Here is a 19,842-nt window from a genome sequence, read left to right as displayed (position 1 = left end):
ACACATTACTTGTGTAGCCAACAAGTACAAAAGAAGTTTATTTTAAAAAGAGTAATTTGCAACAGAATTTTCCGCTCCTAATGAAACTTGCTTAGTTGAATTCACACTTGCATTTAACACATTCAACTCACAGTATCTAAATTTTCAGTACTTGATTTACTTTCATATGGAAAGACAAAGAAAATAACCCATTTTATTTATCGTAGGAATTAACATTTCCACAAAATATTTCCCTTTGTTTAATATTATAACTAAATATTCCGAGATATATATATATATATATGAGCCAAATCTCGAATCAAATACATAATGTATGGATGTGTAACACAGGTATTAATTTTTCTTTGGTAAATGTATATTCGAAGACAAATCTTTTCTGAATTAAAATTTGCTGAAAGAATCTGACGTAGAAATAATTGTTAAAAAACACTGAATTCTGATTAACCACATAGCAACAGGTCCGAAAAAGATTTGGAAATTTTTCAGAATTCTCTCTCTAAATTTTCTGAAAAATCTTCATTTGGAGATTTAGTATATCCGAGGAAAATGTAAAATTTAGACTTAATATTATCACAAACTTTTCTCTTATATATTGAAATAAAATCGTATGAATAAAATGCTATAAAATAATGTGTATCGGTGTATTGGAATGTCTTGAATTAATGTAATTTATGTTTGGAAAAACGAAAGTTTTCAGAAAATACAAATTATTTACACGATTCCCTTTACACGACTCAAAGAATTCTGAAGAATTTTATTATTAATATGACGTTAATTCATAACAATACGAAATACTGATTTTTCACAAGTGAAAATTTTTCGTCAATTTCATTTACTTTTTAAATTCTGATTTCTGAAAATTTCCTCCTCTTCCACGCTTTCAGCTCTCCCCTGGCACCTTGTTCACAGTGGATAAAAGTACGGAGTAAAAAATAAAATTAAAAATATATAATGAATGGACTCATCCAAGAAGAGCAGTGAAAATACCCTTGTCAATTGTTGCTTCTTGCTTGTCAGGTGGTTATTTGGCGAGTTCATTCCTTCATATTCCCTGTATGTTTTAATTCTTCACTCCTATTTTTATCCTCCGTGAACAAGGCTCCCGGGAAGAGAAGAGGTGCAGGGAATTTTGAAATCCGTAAATCTGTTAGCATAGTGTATGAAGAAATTTTGAACCCTATATGGTGCTCTCATTTTCATACCAAACAGTCCTATACGGTGTTCGAATTGGAGAAAAAGCAGAGGCGGTAATGTTTTATTACAATTTTGTTTTACATACTGGCTATCTAAATGTTGAAATACAGTGAGGGTATGTGTGTTGCCTAAAAGATTGCATTTTTATTTGCATAGTGACTCAAAACCATGGAAAGCTTCTCCGTAATTACGGGGAAAGGGGGAGAGACACTCTACCCCCGCCCCCAACTCTGAGAAAAATTACTCAATTCTCTATAATACGCGAAAACGTTCAAAAACCGACCTTTTATATGAACAATTTTTAAACAATTTCTCATGGGACAACTCAAGAAACGCAGCGAAATTCATGTCATGAGAATTAATTTATTGGGAAAGCATGTAAGAGGGTTGCTTTTTATTTTTACTAAAAAAGTTTAACTTCCATTAACGAACAACATCAGATTCAATTAAAAGCAATCGCCATAAAGATCTTAATTTTAGGGATACACTGCGCAAAGCTAACCGCGCTCGTACTCACAATGTTATCTAATTATTAGAAAGATACAAATATACTTTTTAACGATTTTTTTTGGTTTCATAAACTTATTTTTTTCTCTTGGGTTCAGTTACACATTTCTTTATCATTGTAGGCACAAAACAAATCCCGACGAACTCCCAATACTTGTCGCTTTCAGTTTAAATGCGTCACCTCAATGCACTACTTTGGATAGGAGCAAGGGCTGAACTTCTTTGTAGACGCCTCATTTTGAAAACGAAAAGTAAGAAAAATAACAAAAACGTCGGTGTTGGCAACTTATTTCTAAATAAGAAATTACATTTTTGACATGCTTATTCGTCAATTACTGTGTACAAAAATGGATTTATTAAAAGTATGTCTTGATCACTGAAAAACCAGAGACGGTATGTCTTAATTACTGAATAACCAGAGGTGGTATGACATACCACCGCATACTGTCTCACTTCGACCACTGGTCCTATATTTTCGAGCAGTCAATTTTCTGTATGTAACGAATTCAAGAACAAAATAAAGTACTACATCAATTTTTTAAAGCTTCTTTCGGTAAGAAATGATGTAAGTAAAAGGCACTGCCAGAAACAAACCACATCACTAGGAAGTACTTTCGAAGAACACAGTCTTCATCTTTAGCCTAGGCACACTTCGAAAATTAACAAGGCATTCCATAAATGTAACATTAAGGTCTCCGAAGTTTAATATATAGAAAAATATATTACAAATTTTAAATCATATTTTACTGAACCCCAACAAAGTAGTGGCGTCTATCGGGTTAAATGCCAATGTGACCAAATATACAGAGTGAATCAAAAGTCTGGACACGGTGGAATAAATCAAGAACTTAACTTCGGGTCGAAAAATCAAAAAACACGTGTTTAGTAATATTAAAAAATCTATCTGATGAAACCAAACTTGACCCTCTAGACCCACCCCCTGGGGGTTGGAGTGGGGTCAATTTTGAAATTTCTAATGGAAACCCCAATTTTTGATTGCAGATTTGGATTCTACGGCCCAAACTATGTAAAGTTTCATCAACACTTTTCCGTCGATGCATAACATGGCGCAGTAATCGGGGAAAATGAATGGCCCCTAAATACACCCATTTCGTTCATGAGCTTGGTAGTATTTCCGACCTCTGTTCTCGTTCAGTGTCACGGGTTCACTTCTCTGTTCCTTCTCGTCACTGGATAGAAGCACACTACACACAGACAGAAGACACAGAGAAAGGCACACCTTCTTCATTCGGGCTTCGGGCAGTATCAGTGCTGCAAACCAGAAAATTCAAAAGCGGCGAGTAGAGGACAAAAAATAAAACAATTAAAAGTAAAAGAAAAATTGAAGAAAAGTATAGCTATTGAAGTATCTGCTTATTGCACTATGGTGTTTTCTGAATTCTGTGTCTAAGATGAAAATGTATTGATATAACTGTTTTCTAATCGCTAAAATATGACATTCATTAGGGTCGATTGTACCATTCTCTGATAAAGATAAATTATCGGAATGATTCAACCTTGTCGCGGTGGTAGATCTCATCTTACACAAAATAACACATGACCACTGCGACCAGTGTTATCTTATCTGACGATTAAAATATATCAGGATAGTGTAGAATTGGCCCTATAACGTGCAAATGTTCGAATGGTGTGAAATTATCAAAATAGCCTGTAACTGTCAAGCTAATTTATGTTTGAAATAACGGGTGAACCAAAAGTTTGGCCACGGTAGAGTAACTGGAGAAATACACTTCTGATCATAAAAGCGCAAAAAAACGTATTTAATATGTTTCAAGAAGCTATCCGATGATATCAAACGCAACACTCCGCCCCCACCTTCTGAAAAGGAGTGGGGGGACATTGATTTTTCAAATGGGAACTCCAATGTTTTATTGAAGATTCAGAGACTGCATCCCAAATAATGTAAGGTATAATCAAAACTTTTTCGTCGATGTATGATATCTTGCTGTAATCGGCGAAATTAGATGTTCCCCTCTTCGTTTATGAGCTTGATATTAGCTCCGACTGTCTGTACAAGGTGTAATATTTTGAGAAATACGCGTCGGATCAACAAAGTTATTCAATGGTACCAAACACGATACCGCACCCTACCGCTAGGTGGGGTTAGCTGAAAGATTTGAAATGGAAGCTTTTATTTCTTATTGCAGAGTCGGATTCTGCGCACAAACCTGTATAAGATTTAGTCGAAACATCGTTGTCGCTGTGTGACGTGGCGCTGTAATGTCGAAATCAGGAGAACTTCCTATATGAACTTTAATTAGCTTCAATGCTGTAGACGTGATGAAAGAAGTATACATGTGATCAAAAAACAAAGGAAAATGTGTGACTATTGGGTTTGTTAGGGTGTTTATCGTTTCTTTTCCGCAGTGGGACGAGAGAGACGGGACCTACAGTTGAAAGTGAGATCCGAACCTCTATTAGGTTTTGGAACCGAGACGTTCCCCATGAACAATTGCCGACGAAGTTTGTCCGACCGTCGTCGATTATTGGGTGACAGCAGCGAAAAGGGTGTGCTAGTGCTGGTTCAAAGGCGGCTGCCTATTTGTCGGCTTGGCAGCGAACACCGTGACGGCCCCGCCGCTGTTCAGGAACGGCAGCTATGAGACAGCCGTGGCCCAGCAGTGGCACGACGTCGTCCCGCGAAGCGACGGCATCATGATTTTCGCCATCATTTCGCCTGATTTGTGCGAATAGTCGGACTGCGACTCACGAGACTGCTCGCAGTCTCGCATAGTTTTAGATGGGTGAAATTATTATTGAATTCTTTCTTTACTTCTTCTTCTCCTCATTATTATTATTATTATTATTATTATTATTATAGTATATTATATTATTATCTGCTAAGAGTGATAGTAGTAGTAGTCTGTAGTAGTATGTTTTATTTTTATTTTTAATCCTTTCATCCTTTAATTTTTAAATGTCTATAATGTGCAGCGGCGTATTTAGGGGGGTGGCTTCCGGGCTTAAGCCCCCCCGAAATCTTACTTAGTATAGTAAAGTAAATGAAATATCTTGCAGAATTTTCACATTTCCAGGCAAAGTCCCCACGAAAGTTAGCAAAGCCCCTCCCGAAACAAAATCGTAAATACAACATTATTAATGTGTCATCAATAAATTGATCACATCGGACCCTAGACAAGATTAGATTCTGTCGTTCCAATATAATTTCAAAACTAAAGGAGTTACCACTAATGAGCATTGTGTGAACAGAGTGCACATTGCAATACATGTGTAAGGTATCACCTTAATTTCGTGGCATCGATGGGGCCACGGTGGCTCAGTGGTAGAGCGTTGACCTCTGGTGCTTGGGGTCCTGGGTTCAAAACCTGCTCCCGCCAAATGAACTTTGTGGTGGACAAACACCGTGTGCGTGGGTTTTCTCGAGGATCTCCCGTTTCCCCCACTTTCTTAATTCCACCATTTCATTCATCTCTCTCATAATCATTGTCTCCTTTCGCCTAACCGGCAAAATCGTGGGACCTAAAACTCAAAAATTTCATTTCATTTTCGTGGCATGGAGTCCTCTTAAGTACGTTGATCGAACTTTCGTTCGGGATAGAAATGACGAAGGTTATAGGCGTAACCTGTAATTTGGGCATTATAGTGGTCATTTGTACAAGAAGTGATACCTCTGTGTGAGTGTGTGTGTGTGTGTGTGTTATTCATTTCATTATTGTTTTCTCTTCTCACATGCAACGTATGGATGTGTGAATTATAACACGTTTAGTGGCACGTGACATGGGATTGCAACATTGGGATGGCATTGCTCGTTCGTTCATTCACATGTTAAAGCGACGTTCACCTGAGCGATTCGTTTATAAGTGGCAGGTCGTTAACGGTGACGGATCTGTTGGTAACGATTCTCGGTCTAACAGCAAAATGTATTTCTTTTTCACCTCAAACAGTTAATTTACTTTCGCCGATTATGGCGCCATATAATGCATCGACGGAAAAGTTTTGATGAAACCTTACATAGTTTGGGCCGTAGAATCCAAATTTGCAATCAAAAATTGGGGTTTCCATTTGAAATTTCAAAGATGACCCCACCCCAGCCCCCAGGGGGTGGGTCTAGAGGGTCGAGTTTGGTTTCATCAGATAGTTTTTTTAATATTACTAAACACGTGTTTTTTTTGGTTTTTCGATTCGTAGTTCAGTTCTCGATTTATTCCACCGTGTCCAGACTTTTGATTCACTCTGTATATAGGTCAAACAAAAAGGAATATTTCTATCAGAATCGCTGAGCATATTTGCATGTCCAACTCTCGTAGCTTACAACAGTTACCTGGATTGGCATCACATCAAGAAAAAATAACCACAACATTGCTAATTCGTTTGATCTAAAAAGCAAAAACAGCAAGTGATCGGAAAATTAAAGAAGCTTATTACATTCATAAGGAGAAACCGGCACTCAATTCAGATAAAGGTGACATAAATGCCATTTGGAACAGTGTTTTTACTACTCATTTCCGCCGTTTGGGAAGTAATGAAGAAAAACAGTGAACAACAGTGACAAGTGAATTACTATTAACATTTCTAATGACAAGAAGATTTTTGCTTTGCATATTCTAAAAATTCTTTCTAAAAAAAATTTCTACCTATCCATAATTACCTATCCTTTTCGAAGTGTGCCTAAGCTGACGATGAGGACGAGGTTCTTCGAAAGTACTTCCTAATGATGTGGTTTGTTTTTTGCCTTTTGTTTCCAATTATTATCATCGCTCGCAATACAGTGATAATTCTTTTGGTAAGTGTTTTGAGCAAGATAAAGTTTACCTCATTCAATAACTGTAGATTAAAACCATTCAATAATTGTAGTAATTGTGATAAAAGTAATGTTTTGTGAAGAAGCAATGTTTCATCTAATATGAACGTATGACTATCACCAAAATATCTTTTTATGAAACGTTTGCAGAAATCACATCGGCAGTGCTCTACAAGAGGGAAATCACATCGGCAGTGATGGTGATACTGGCTTCTGTCTTCCTGTTAGACTTCGCAGCTGCCACTGTTTTTTTTAAATTATTTTTTTTACTTTGAAGGTATTCTTTAAATGCTGATGTGAAGCACAAATTTAATATTTTCCGTTTTTTAAAGTGATTTTTCCTCTTTTTTTAGTAGCTCATATATCAAATTTTTAATACAATATTTGTAAAATATTTTCTTTCCTGTAGAAAAGGAGAAATAGATTTACAAGTGAGTAAACGGGCCACAAATTAATAAGAATTCACTCCCCCTTACTTCAAGTAAAATGCTAGTAGCTTAGTTTAAAAAATTGAATTAAAATACTCCGAGGATCGTTTGACATATGCTGATGTGTATGTCTCAGACATGGCATGGCTAAGTTTAAAACTTGTTGTAATGCCAATTATGCTTGCTTGCTTTATTTGCATCGTGAACAGTATTTTCTGCATTGATTATGAAAGCGTTAAATATTTCGCTATACGTTTAAACTCCTAGCAATTGCGACTCGAGTCCTACAACACGAAAGCCATATTAGAATTGGCGGCGAAATCAACTTGGCCTTAACTCTGAACACCACCCTCCATGGGCGCCCTAAGGGGAGGGCAGAGTGGTGGTCGGGTCTGGCTCACGAAAATGTATACGTAACATATATTAAATAACAGGCGTAATGCAGCAACCATGGAGCCCCAGCCAGCAGCTCTTCCCTAGAAAATTTTCTTCGGTCTCTCCTGCCACCCTCCCTTAGCTTTGAGGCTTTCAGTGACCTTTTACTTTGAAGGCATTCTGATGCGAGGCACGGGAAATACGTATAACAAGAAAAATAATAACGAATTCATCAACATAATCCAGTTATATCTTCCGTACAGAATTAATGAAGTTTAAATATTTTACTCAGCCCAGGAAATTGAAGCTATTCAAGAAGTGAAAAACAATTGATGGTGCCAGTATTTTTTAACCTGCTCATTCAATTTTAATATCTCAATAGATTCTAGAAATCGCTTATTAACATTGTTACCGTCATTCGGATGGAAAGCGACCCTTATGGCATGACTGGTTCCATGGAGGAGAGGTAAATATACTGATGGTAACGCAAGGAGGATGGGTTCACTTCCCTTCTCGTCACTTTGCAGCGCAATAATCAAACACCCTCCTCCGGTTCCGCCACTTGTCTGTTTTGGACGCTGTTGGAAACAATCTAACAAACCACCTCGTTCGTGGTGGGGAATCGTATACGACGCTGTAGTGGGGAATCCCCATTTGTACTTTCCTATTGATCATTCAGTGCATACGCTAAACATAACCAGGTCATTTTAAGTTTGTATGTATTATTCATTTTCACATCTCCTCTGCATCTCATTTGGTGAATCCCTTTCTCCGTTTGGAGAGTTCTCTTGTGCAGCTTACTTTCCTTCTTTCTGTTTGCGCCATCATTTTTGTGTGGTATGACTTTCTTCACATTCTTTTTAGTACAATGTCTCTATTTGTTCGGCAGATACTGCACTTAGGAGGAGGTGGTCAGCGAAACGTTGCACTGCTGCTGCTTAAAAATGCGGCCGCGTTGAACCTATGTTTATTGGATCTTTTTCTCTTATTTTCAGCTGTAGAATCACTTCCTCAAATTTTTCGGTCTTGTTCCCTTCCACCCTATATATATTTGCCTTTTAGATCATTCCTAGGTAATGAAATCAGTTCTGGTGGCTTCCCCTTGTGTAGGTAGGGAAATTTATTTTTTGATATTTTAAACTTTTATACATTTGTTTAAATTATATATTTCGAAATTTTGGTGATTATATGTATTCTCTAAATTAGTCAATTCTGACGATATTTAAAAAAAAGTACAAAACATTATAAAACATATGACAATAATTGTACAACAATTTTATGTATTTCTTTTGATTGTCTCAATATATTTTGTTCAATGTATTTTTTTAAACCCAATATTTATGTATTTAATTTTTTATACTTCATTTTGAAATATAATATACTATTCGTTTCCAACTTTTCAAGAAAACTTATTAACATCATGATCCGAAACTGATACAACTAAAATGACGAAAAGTTAACTAGTTTCATTTCTCGTATTCAACTTGTGAAGTAGAAACACGATAAATTTTCACGATACATTGAAATTCAAGTATACATTCAATTTTCAATTGTTTTTAAAGCAAACGAGTAATTCATTCTACCATCTATTTTTAGTACCAAGACGTTGATCTAGTGTTTAACATAGCTAGTGTTTTACATGTCCTTCTACTAGGAATTGAACTCTCCTATTCCATGCCGAAGAGTTTGCTACTGTATGTCGATAAGGAAGCTGAAAAATATACGTGAAATTCTGTAAGTTTAGCGGGGACCAAATTTACTGATCTCGCAGTGAGTATTCCCCTACGTAGCTCGACCATTGACTCAAATCTGGATGGGAATTTTATTATAAGTGTATTATTATATCTCGCAGGGACAGAAATTCGGTATTTGAATTTCTCATTTAAAATAATTACACTGTAAAAAATGAGGTGTTGAAACAACACAAAATGACTACCACTTTAGCGTGTTACTTGTGTGTCAATTCAGTACAAAGACATCGCCTTCCGAGCATATCAGAAATAACTAGTTACTACCTGAGAGAATTTGCATTGGTATTTATCGTTTAATATGAGTATAGCTCTGAGAAATATCTTTGGCACTTCTGCCAAGTAACGAATAATGTTTTCAGTAATCGGTCACAATAATATTGCTGTAAACCTGTGAATCGTCTAACAGTAACACAGGCAACAGTTCTGCCATATTATGTTCATATATGCTAAGGCACAAGAATAACAGATAAAGAAAACAGATGGAAGCACAGCTATCTGTGTAACTGTTGTCAGATGATTTACAGGTTTACAACAATATTATTGTGACCGATTACTGAAAACATAGAACATTATTCGTTACTTGGCAGAAGTGGCAAAGATATTTCGCAAAGCTTTGCTCATATTAAACGATAAATACCAATGCAAATTCTCTCAGGTAGTAACTAGTTATTTTTGATATGCTCGGAAGGCGATGCCTTTGTGCTGAATTGACACACAAGTAACACGCTCATTTTGTGTTATTTCAACATCTCATTTTTTGCTGTGTAGTGTTTCGGCACTTTTTCATGTTTGATATAGAAAAAAAGAGGGTAGAAAAAAAAAAAAAAGCGCGGATTACAATTATAAAAATAGTCCATAACTCGGAGAGGGTCAGTTGAAGCAAGTAGGTCATGAGTGCCAGTGTGTAAGGTATATAGAAAGTAACAGTGTCGATGATTACGCCATACATAACTCGTGGCAAGATATTACAGATCTAAATTGGTGAACGGAAACAGACTAGATAAAAGAGCTCGCCGAACACTGAAGAATCACCAAAATAGAAAGAGACATACGACCATCCAAGCTTAATAAGCTGCTGAAAACTATGAAAAATAAACCTGAAAGTTCATAGTTCAAATGCTATGGGTTTGTAATAGGTTCAAGGAATTATGCTATCTAAATATCCATGTTTCAAAATCATGTGGTAAATACTCAGCGATGTGTATAATAGAAGCTGGAGTACGGGGAGGAACTTCCAGTACTAATTATTGATAAATGGGAATATTAATGTAGATGCCATTTTTTATTTTAAAATTTGATAATATTTGTTTTCTAGGGGAGAAAATAAATATCTATAGTATTTACTTTCGAAATAAAATGTTTTGAGGAAAGTAAAATTTCAGTTCCTGATAACTTCGTTCTATGTCAGAAATATGTCTTATCATGACATAGTACTAAGACACTGTCATGATACTAGTATTCTTTTGAAAGAGGTACTTTAAGTTCTTGTACATTAATTTTGCAAAATGACTATCAGCCACTGCGCTTTTGCTTCGAGTGTTGCATTTGTATCACTAACACTAAAACGTTTCTTCTATTGCTGCTAATACTCTCTCAAAATACTTTTTATACTAAATTAAAATATTTTTAAAAAGGGGCTGGCCTATTTCCATTTTTGTATTTTCTTATACTAGCACCAAACGTAAAAGCAAGAAGTTTTATTCTGCTCTACAACAAAAAACATTTGAAAAAGGAGCTGAAAAGAGTGAAATTGTACTTTTAGTGAGTGATTTCGCGCGGAAGATAAGTTTGTTGAAGATTCTCGTTCAAGACCTGTTTTGTATGAGGTAGGTTACAGAATGTATTGTGTGTTGCTGATATTAGGCAATAAAAGTACCGTGTATATTCATCATGAAGCAGAAAAACTTTGGATGAAGCGTGTTCCTTCCTAGCAGATCACAAAGAGATACTTGGAAAACCAGAACTCAATACGTACGAGAAATAAGGACAAAATAGAACTTTGCTGCTATCTTTTGTCACTAACAGATGCTCATCTATTTCATAAAATACATTATTTCTCTATTGAACTTTACAGTGTCCTGTCTTTTCATTGGGATTTCGGAATCATATCCGGACCTCTACGGAATCAAAGAATCTTCACAGTTCACGAAATTACTGCTCATATTATATAGTGGTGTTCTTGGTAACTTTGTAGTTAAAGTAATAATAGCCGAAGACATTTTGAACTTCAGAATTAGTTGCCACACTATTACAAAAGTATGCAACTTCTGAAGACATCAAACGCAAACCTAGAAACGAAAGACAAAACTTTGCAATTAGTAAGTTGTATCACTTTGTTTAGTCATGATAGAAAATATCTGAAATATGATTCCACAATCAATAATTTGGTTAGTCACAGATTTTTCATGACAACGAGACCTGCATTACTAGCACAACCCTCGTCATCTACTTACCCAGTTTAACAGGTCCCTATTAAACAAAGACTCAGGACTCAGGATGCAGGCCTTCATTCCTCATGAGTACCAGAACTTATTTCGAAATTGCTCATTGGTGTCCAGAACATATTCACTACCCAGAAGAGGAACAGAGCCTTCATCTTTTACTATTAATATTTTATAGGTACCATGCTTTCACGATATTATTGTTTATTCATAATGTTGATATCATACCAAGTACAACGCCACATTTTCCTGCAACATGAATTTACGCAATTCCTATTATATTTCAGTTTTTCTCACGTAGCTTTGGGTTAAGTTTAGAGATACCCCTCAGTTTTTTTTAATAAAAATTAAGAAAATTTACAGGAGAAATTAGGTAAGAATTTAAAGATCTTATATGATGTTTAGGTGTATAAGTTTGGTAGTAAAGTCATGTATAGAAGAGGGAACTATTTGCAAGACGCGGAAGGTTTCGACGATTCGGCAGCATGGTATCTGTGCGTTGAATATTATATTTTCACATTGAATTTTACAGAATTTTATAAGAATAAATCTAACCTAACGTTACAAGTTTTAATGTTTTAACTGCTTTTTAGTATGTTTGAAACTGGAGGGACGCCTCTAAAATTAAACCAAAATTTCTAGCCTGGTTACTTTTATACTTACAAAAAAGCGTATAAAACCACAAACGAGTAACTATTTCCAAGCACAAACTTGTAATTACGAGTAACTGATATAGATATAAATAAAGCAGGTGGATTCATATAAATATGAAGCCAAATATATGAAGTTTGCCAATGATGTGACAAATTTACAGGATGACTTAGAAATATCTGTCAATTTCTGAAATTATTCCCTGTTCTGCTAGTAATTTACGAACTCACTATCATAAAAGCACAATTAAGATGAAAAATTCAATTGTCATCAAATGACACTTTTTGTGTAATTAAAATAAATGTGATGCTCTGATATCCTTTACCGTGATAGGTAGAGAAACGCACAAAACAATTCAAACATTGTGTTCCAAATATTTGAAACTGCTAACAAAAAAGTCAAGTTGGTGAGTATTTATATTAAAAAAGAATGTTATTCAACATATTCTGTGCATTACTGAGAGAGCCATATTGCAACCCAGCCTTTAAATTCCCCGCGCTTATATGAAGAAACAGCATACAGTAACTGGAAGTGCGGCAACGCTGTGTTGTCGCGTTCAAGAAGCTTGCTTCATAAGAATGTAATACGGAAAAAAGTAAGATCTCGTAATCTTCCACAACATCTTAAATAACAATGGATGTACGTATCTCAATAAAACATCGAAATAAAACGTTGAGGTAACACAGCCAAAAATATATTAATCTACTTATCTCATTCGCTTTCGTCACTTGTTGACTCATCGTTTACCAACACCAATAATTGAATCAACCGATGGACGCTTTTTCACCAACACACCTCTCTCGCACGACCTAGTTCCCCCCCCCCCCCAATTTAAAGAAACAAACTGGCTGTAATGTAATTTCCAAATAATGAGCAAAAGCAAATAAGATAAAACGCGAACACAACAACGGTATTTTCTAGTTATGTATTAGGCTCTTATGAACCAAGTAATGAGACATCACTTTTAATGGGGCCTTATTTCTCAGTGGTGCTTATAATGGGACTGTTTTCCAACCCTGCTTATAATGAGGTCACCATTTTCTAGTCCTGCTTGTGATGGGGCCCCTGTTTTCCAGTCCAGCTTTGATGGGTCCCCTGTTTGGAACCGAAATTGGAAATAAAGGATTATGTGTCCCATATTTTCTAAAATAATGTATGATGAATTTATCCGAATGATAGCATTCAAAGAGTATTTTTTTATGATTGAAAAAATACAGAATATCTGTAGATTGTTCCTGATCTGTCCCATGTTGATAGGCTTACTACTATTATAAAGGTCTCACCAGATAGACTCCCTATTGAACATTTTCTAACTTTCGTAATAAGGACAAAGTATGGCTAAGATGGTGATCGTACTCTTACAAATGAATGTAAAATTGATTTTAGTATGTGTCGATGCCAGTCATATGATAAAACTGCCAATATTTTACGAAAATAGAAGAGTATGCAAGAAAGTATTGAAGATAAAGTATTGAAAGTATTGAGTATTGAAGATTAATAAGTATGTCATAATAAATTCCATGCGCAGGCCATTCCTTAAATCTTGTTGGTAGAGCAGCAATTAACTGTTGCACAGATACAGTAAACTTTTTTGGGATTATTCAAAAGATTCTGGGATTATTAAGTTATTTTCATCATCTACACATAGATCGGCGGTGGTGTTGTCATTCTTCAAAGATGATTCAAAAGTTCCAAAGTCTTTGTCAGAGCTGGGAAGCTCATTCACGGCCCACAAGTGCAATACTTGACAGTTATGATGAAATGATTTCTGCATTCCATCAGCATTATATTGATACCACATAGAACGACGAAACAAGAAATCAATTCAGAATAAAATGGTTGAGCTTAAATTTATGGTAAATTCTATGTTTGGAGTTATTTGCTGGATGAATTTAAAAAAAAAAAAATTATGTAAACTCAGCCTCATGTGCCTAGAAAATGAAAAGTTTGATTATATAATTAATGACTGTTTTGGCAAAGACAAGAAGGAAAGTGTTTTCATGTAGATAACGTTGTTCATTATTTGCAGATAGTAATATAATTAGTCACATTAAATAAATATTTTTTGTTGCTATTTTATATAAATATGACATATTTCTAGAAATACCGTCTTTTATACCAACAAAGGTAGTGTAACAGGTTACAAAGGTCTGCTGTCCCAATGAAGAGTGTGGATTACTATGGTCATATTGATATATAAATGCATCCTATTAACTACAATTACATTGAGTGTCATATCACAATAACAATGTCATATCAATAATGGTATATACAGGGGAAGTCAAAATGATTTATTGTGTGAAATCTAATAAACGTACGTTATTATGAAACATATGCTAAGGAAGGTAAACTGTTAAAGTTTTCTTCGAACATATTCACAATTTGTTTATGTGAGCACCTCACGTAACACGACACACATCAAGCCGACAATCTATCTCCTGGCAAACCTTTTCCAGCATGTTGCGGTTAATATTAGCTGTAGCTGCTGATGCGGGCACACAGGTCATTCAATGTTGTTGGAAATGGTGGTGATATTTTACAAAACCCCACATGAAGAAATCACACGTGTACACCAATCCCAGATTGTTTGCATGATAATGAAGCACACAGAAAGATCTCTGCCCTCCATTGAAGGCCATTTTCCTTAACTGTTCGCGTTAACTCTTAGGGGTAGAAAGCGGAAACTCTGCGTGTAAACTAAACTTTAAAAGTTAACCTTTCGAAGCACACGTCTCACAATAAGATATGTTTATTCGATTTCACAGAATGAATTTCTAACATCAAGTCCATCAATTTAACTTTCCCTGTATAATTATTAGTAGTTTTCGGTCTATATTTACAGGTCGTATTTCATGTTACAATAATCTTCCAGAGACTAGATTATGAGTCTGTATTTTGAGTAAGAATTTTGCAATATATTGTAAATGCTGTGAAATTATAAAATGCTGTAAGTTAATTAATATGAAGTTAATAAACATGTTTAGACATTAGGTCCATAAAGTACTATATAGCATATTTTAAAACACCCAAAATGGCGACATTTTGAAGCTGAAAAAGAAAGCTAGACATATAAAGGGCCCCATTACTTTCAATAGCTTAGGGATCCATTAAACCTAAATCCGACACTGGATAGCACTGATTACGTTTTCAACACTTTCCTTCAGTTCGTAGGCGTCAGAAACTTACATCATGTGTGTTCATTGAAGTGAGACATGCGAACGTGCATCTATGCTTTCCTGAGCATTTCTCGTGAATTTTCATTGAAATATTATATGGATATTCCTTCTACGAGCGGCGGTATCACGGAAAGAGGCAAAATTTTGAGCGATAATGAAATTGCAGAACTGATGAATGACCGACTCAGTTCTGAGTAATGAAATTGATTATTTTGTGTCCAGTGACATATCTGGGCATTGTTTCAAGTAAGCCTGATGTTGCGTCAGGAAAAAAAAAAAAAAAAAAAAAAGAAAGAAAAAAAAAGAAAAAAAGAATAGTTCCTATTCGAAGGCAGATTCTGATGTAGCTTGGAGCGATAAAATTCAAGTACATGCACAATCCCTGTTTAGTAGTGTCCCGGGAATTGATCAAAATGCTGGGATATCTACAGAGTATTCCCCACGTAAAGTGTTTCAGCTGCTTTTACCGATGAAGTTTTATAGTAGAAAAAGACACTAATCAATACGAAAAAGCAGCAGAAAAGAAAAATTATTAAAACAAAAATCTTTGTTTTTAAGTGAAAGTGTGTTATTTAAATTGAAAACAAGGTAATTTTTTATACTAATTATTCACATGTGCCTTGTACGGAAGCCAGCTTTACGCGATTTTTACAAATCAACTACATAGGATATGTCTGTCAAATGGTGGGAGAAACTTTTTCCTGCTGTTTGACTTATCACTTGTCAATGCTCCCACACTGTACAGGAAGAAAGCAAGGAAACATAGCACTTCGAACGTTTTATGCGAACGTAGAAGAATTGATGCACTCAGCAGGCACTGAAAACAGGGATCATCCCACTCTTCATCCGGTGAGAGGCTGGTAGCAATGGGCGATTACATACAGAATTCCCCCAATATCTGTAAATCCTAATAGAGTAGGACAAAGGAGATGCAAAATGTATAGCATCCGCATGGTAAAAGTTAAAAAAAAAAAAAAAATAAATAAATAAACTAGCGTTTATTGTTTGATATACGAAGTTCGACTTTGCATGGGAAAGTGCTTCGAAGTATACAACACTAAAAAGAAGTACTGAAAGGTCTGCAAGATTTTCTGTTAACTGTAAACTCAACTAAGATTGTATCATTGTAACTTTGTTAGTGTATTTGTTTCTGTGCAAGTGTATTTTGTACTGCGTGCACTAAGTGAAAAAAACTGACAAAAGAGGACAAATTTTTGAGGACCATCACACGCATAAATGGTTCGTTTTTCGAATTTTACACAATTGGTATGTTTACTGTATATCCGGTTATTTCTAAGAAATTAATTAAAAATATGTTGAGATATGAAATTTTAAAAATACCTCTAAAAGGTACCGGACAGTGTGCGTGGCAAGTTTAAATACCTATCGGGCTGAGAGAGTATACGCGACAGGAAAGTGTGGCGACGTAGCACTCCGTATAAACTGCGATAAGTATTAAGTAAGAAATTTTCAGAACTAAGATATGCATCTACATATCGTGGACAGGAAATTATTTCACGTGATCTCGTTTCTAATATATAGTCCTATAAACATTAATCTACCAAAAAAGTACGATAAAATACGCACTTCTTCATTAATTCCTAATTTTTTCTCACTACACACTACAAAGAAAATTTTTACGTCTTAAGTGTTGAAAACACATTTCAACAATTCTAACGAGGGACAACAATGCAGAGTAAGTTTTGAGTGAACGTCAGGCCAGCACTGCGAAGCCAGGGGCCTATATTTATGAAACTGATAGTAAGGTCTTTGTACTATGTTAAGACAACGTCAAGAAATTTTGTGATCTTTTGCAAATTCCAAAAAATCTATTTCCATATATAATTCACAGTTTATGTTTCGAGCGGTGGCGTTGCAGAAGCATTTTGTCGGTCATACTTTCAGTTTAACATTTCAATAAATATTACAATTTCAAATTGTATTATTATTTATTATTCCAATATTTAAGAATAATTTGTGCACGATAGTGATATTTTGAAAATCCATTGTTATTCATATTTTCTGCTAGGAGACTGAGCGTAATAAAATTAGAAAAGAACATTAAATTAAACTTCTAATTTTAAATTGAATTTGAACATACAGGGTGTGCCATTTATCTTGAAACGCCCTTGTAACTTTTAAACTAATTGAAAAAAATCTATAAAATTTTTATAACATGCAAATAACGACAGTCATTCTTTGATATACACCACAATACAAATCGATTAATAGTGTTGCCAACCCGACAAAGTTATGTATATATATTTAAATAACACTACTTTTCAAATTTATGTATATATAACGAAAACTTACAATACTACATTTGTTATTCAGTGTTACAAACTGAGGATGCTACGGTATTACAAACCACCGTAAACATCCAAACTATGGAGACCTCTACAATAGAAATAACGCAAGTGAGATGAACGTGTCAATTGTCATCGAAAGTATCTTAGTACTATGACATGATTCGACGTATTTCTACCAAAAAGAACGAAGTTAACAGAGATTAAAATTTTACATTATTCAAAAAGTTTTATTTCGAAAGTGAATACTATAGATAATATTCATTTTTCTCCCCTATTTTATCAAAACTTAAAAAGTGGCATCTCATTAATGTTCCCATTTATCCTTAATTAGTACTGAAAGTTCTTCCCCGAACTCCAGCTTCTATTATGCAAATCGCTGTGTTTACCACAGGATTTTGGAACATGGATATTTAGATAGAGCGTAAACTAGATTTTGCGTAATTCCTTAAATATTACAAATTCATAGTTTTTGATAGAGCTTTCAAATTTATTTTCCATAGTTTCCGGCAGCTTATTAAGTTTGGATGAACGCTTTGTTTTTGTCCTATGTCTCTTTTTTTTTTTTTTTTAAATCTTTAATGTTCAGCGAGCTCTTTATCTGGTCTTTCAGTTCTTTAATTTAGTTCTCTGATATCTGCCACGAGTTATATATGACGTCATCATCGACAATGTTGCTCGCCATATCCCTTGCGCACTGGCAGCTATGGATATACTTGCTTCAACTAACTGCACTCCGACTATTATAATAATTATAATCCGCGTTTCTTTTGCTTCCTAACTTTTTTATTATTTATTTATTTATTTATTTTTATTTTCTAGATCAAATATGAGAAAAAACTGAAAAACATATCTCATTATTTTAAATGAGTTCAAATACCGAATTTCTGTCTCTAACTTTAACGGATTACAAGATTGGGATTATAATAAAATTATCTTTTTTTGCTTTCTCACCTTCCTCATTTTTCTTTCCTTCTAAGTCAAGAATTAAAAAAGAGGAAAAAAGAAAAAAAAAAAAAAGCTGAAACACGTCTAATTTTAAATGAGAACTCTATGTACCAAATTTCATGCCTCTAACCTTGAGAAGTTTTCGAATATGGCCATTTGGATATAATAATTAATTACTACTCATATCTTGTTTATATATATGTATATATATATGAATGAAATGTAGTTCCGGAATGAAATGTTACATTCCCTTTAGTAAACAGATTTCATCTATACCACCGCATGGAAATGAAGCAAAAACTAACTAACTAGCTTAACGCACACAGTATCAGTACTATATTGCCTCCTTCGTACTATTCACTATCGTCGGACATATAACACAAAATAGTCGCATTGTATGAATATTCAGTGTTGGCAACTTTCAAAGATTACATATCACATCACAGTTTTTTGCATTGTTTTAACACACGCTATCTTGTTTATACGTGATTTGCATGAGCGTAGTTTCTTTCCTAACATTGCAGAAGTCAAGCTTATTACATTGTGTACTTTGCAGTGCCACGTGTGTCCCAAACTTTTCGCTTAAAAGAAATCGTGATCATTTTGAAACATCTGTGTTCTTACTTTTGTAGGTGGGATTGTTTGCTATTACTCAGATCTTTAAGCCGTCAATTTCATACGATTGCTAAGAACACGCGGGTGAGTGATTACAACTTCTTAAAACAGTTCAGATGTTATCAGCAAATAATGTGCATAGTCTCAGTATATTTCATTAAGTATATAATTCCTTGTTAAGCATATTAAAGTATATAAACGCCAGTACATAAAGTATTATTGAGTGAAGAATTTATTGTTATTGCTTCTACAGAAATTATTCTATCCTTATAGTAAAAAGGAACTTAAATCGCCTTAAAAAGAATAAAATATAATGAATTGAAAAACTAAAGTAATCAGCACACTACGAAGTAAAAATAAGTATTAGTCAATGAAGTTCGTGATTTCCAAGTAAAATATAGGTTCTTTTTTGTAAACAGATTTTGTCTATACCACAACATGGAAATAAAGTAATAACATGCTACTAGCAATAATTTTCTGCAACCACGTTAGTGCCTACTGCACATGCAAATTTGCCGTTACTAAATATGAATATTGTGTAATTTCCAAGATATGTAAATAAAGAGATGTTTATTATGATTTGTTATGAAGAAGTATGTGGGTTATTCAGTTACAAGATTCTGTAGAAAAAATTGTTTGACGCCAAAGATACAAATTCATGCATTCC

At 34.6% G+C, this 19,842-nt stretch overlaps 1 protein-coding gene across 1 annotated transcript in view; it reads right to left on the bottom strand.

Moving 5' to 3' along the window:
- LOC145669982 (uncharacterized) overlaps nt 1-19,842 on the bottom strand; it is a 106,962-nt gene that overhangs the window by 74,983 nt on the left and 12,137 nt on the right. The window lies entirely within an intron of this gene.

Source organism: Thermobia domestica, chromosome 14, assembly GCF_964235325.1.
Source record: "Thermobia domestica chromosome 14, izTheDome1.hap1.1, whole genome shotgun sequence".
NCBI lineage: Eukaryota > Metazoa > Arthropoda > Insecta > Zygentoma > Lepismatidae > Thermobia > Thermobia domestica.
This window is presented reverse-complemented; position numbering and strand designations above follow the sequence as displayed.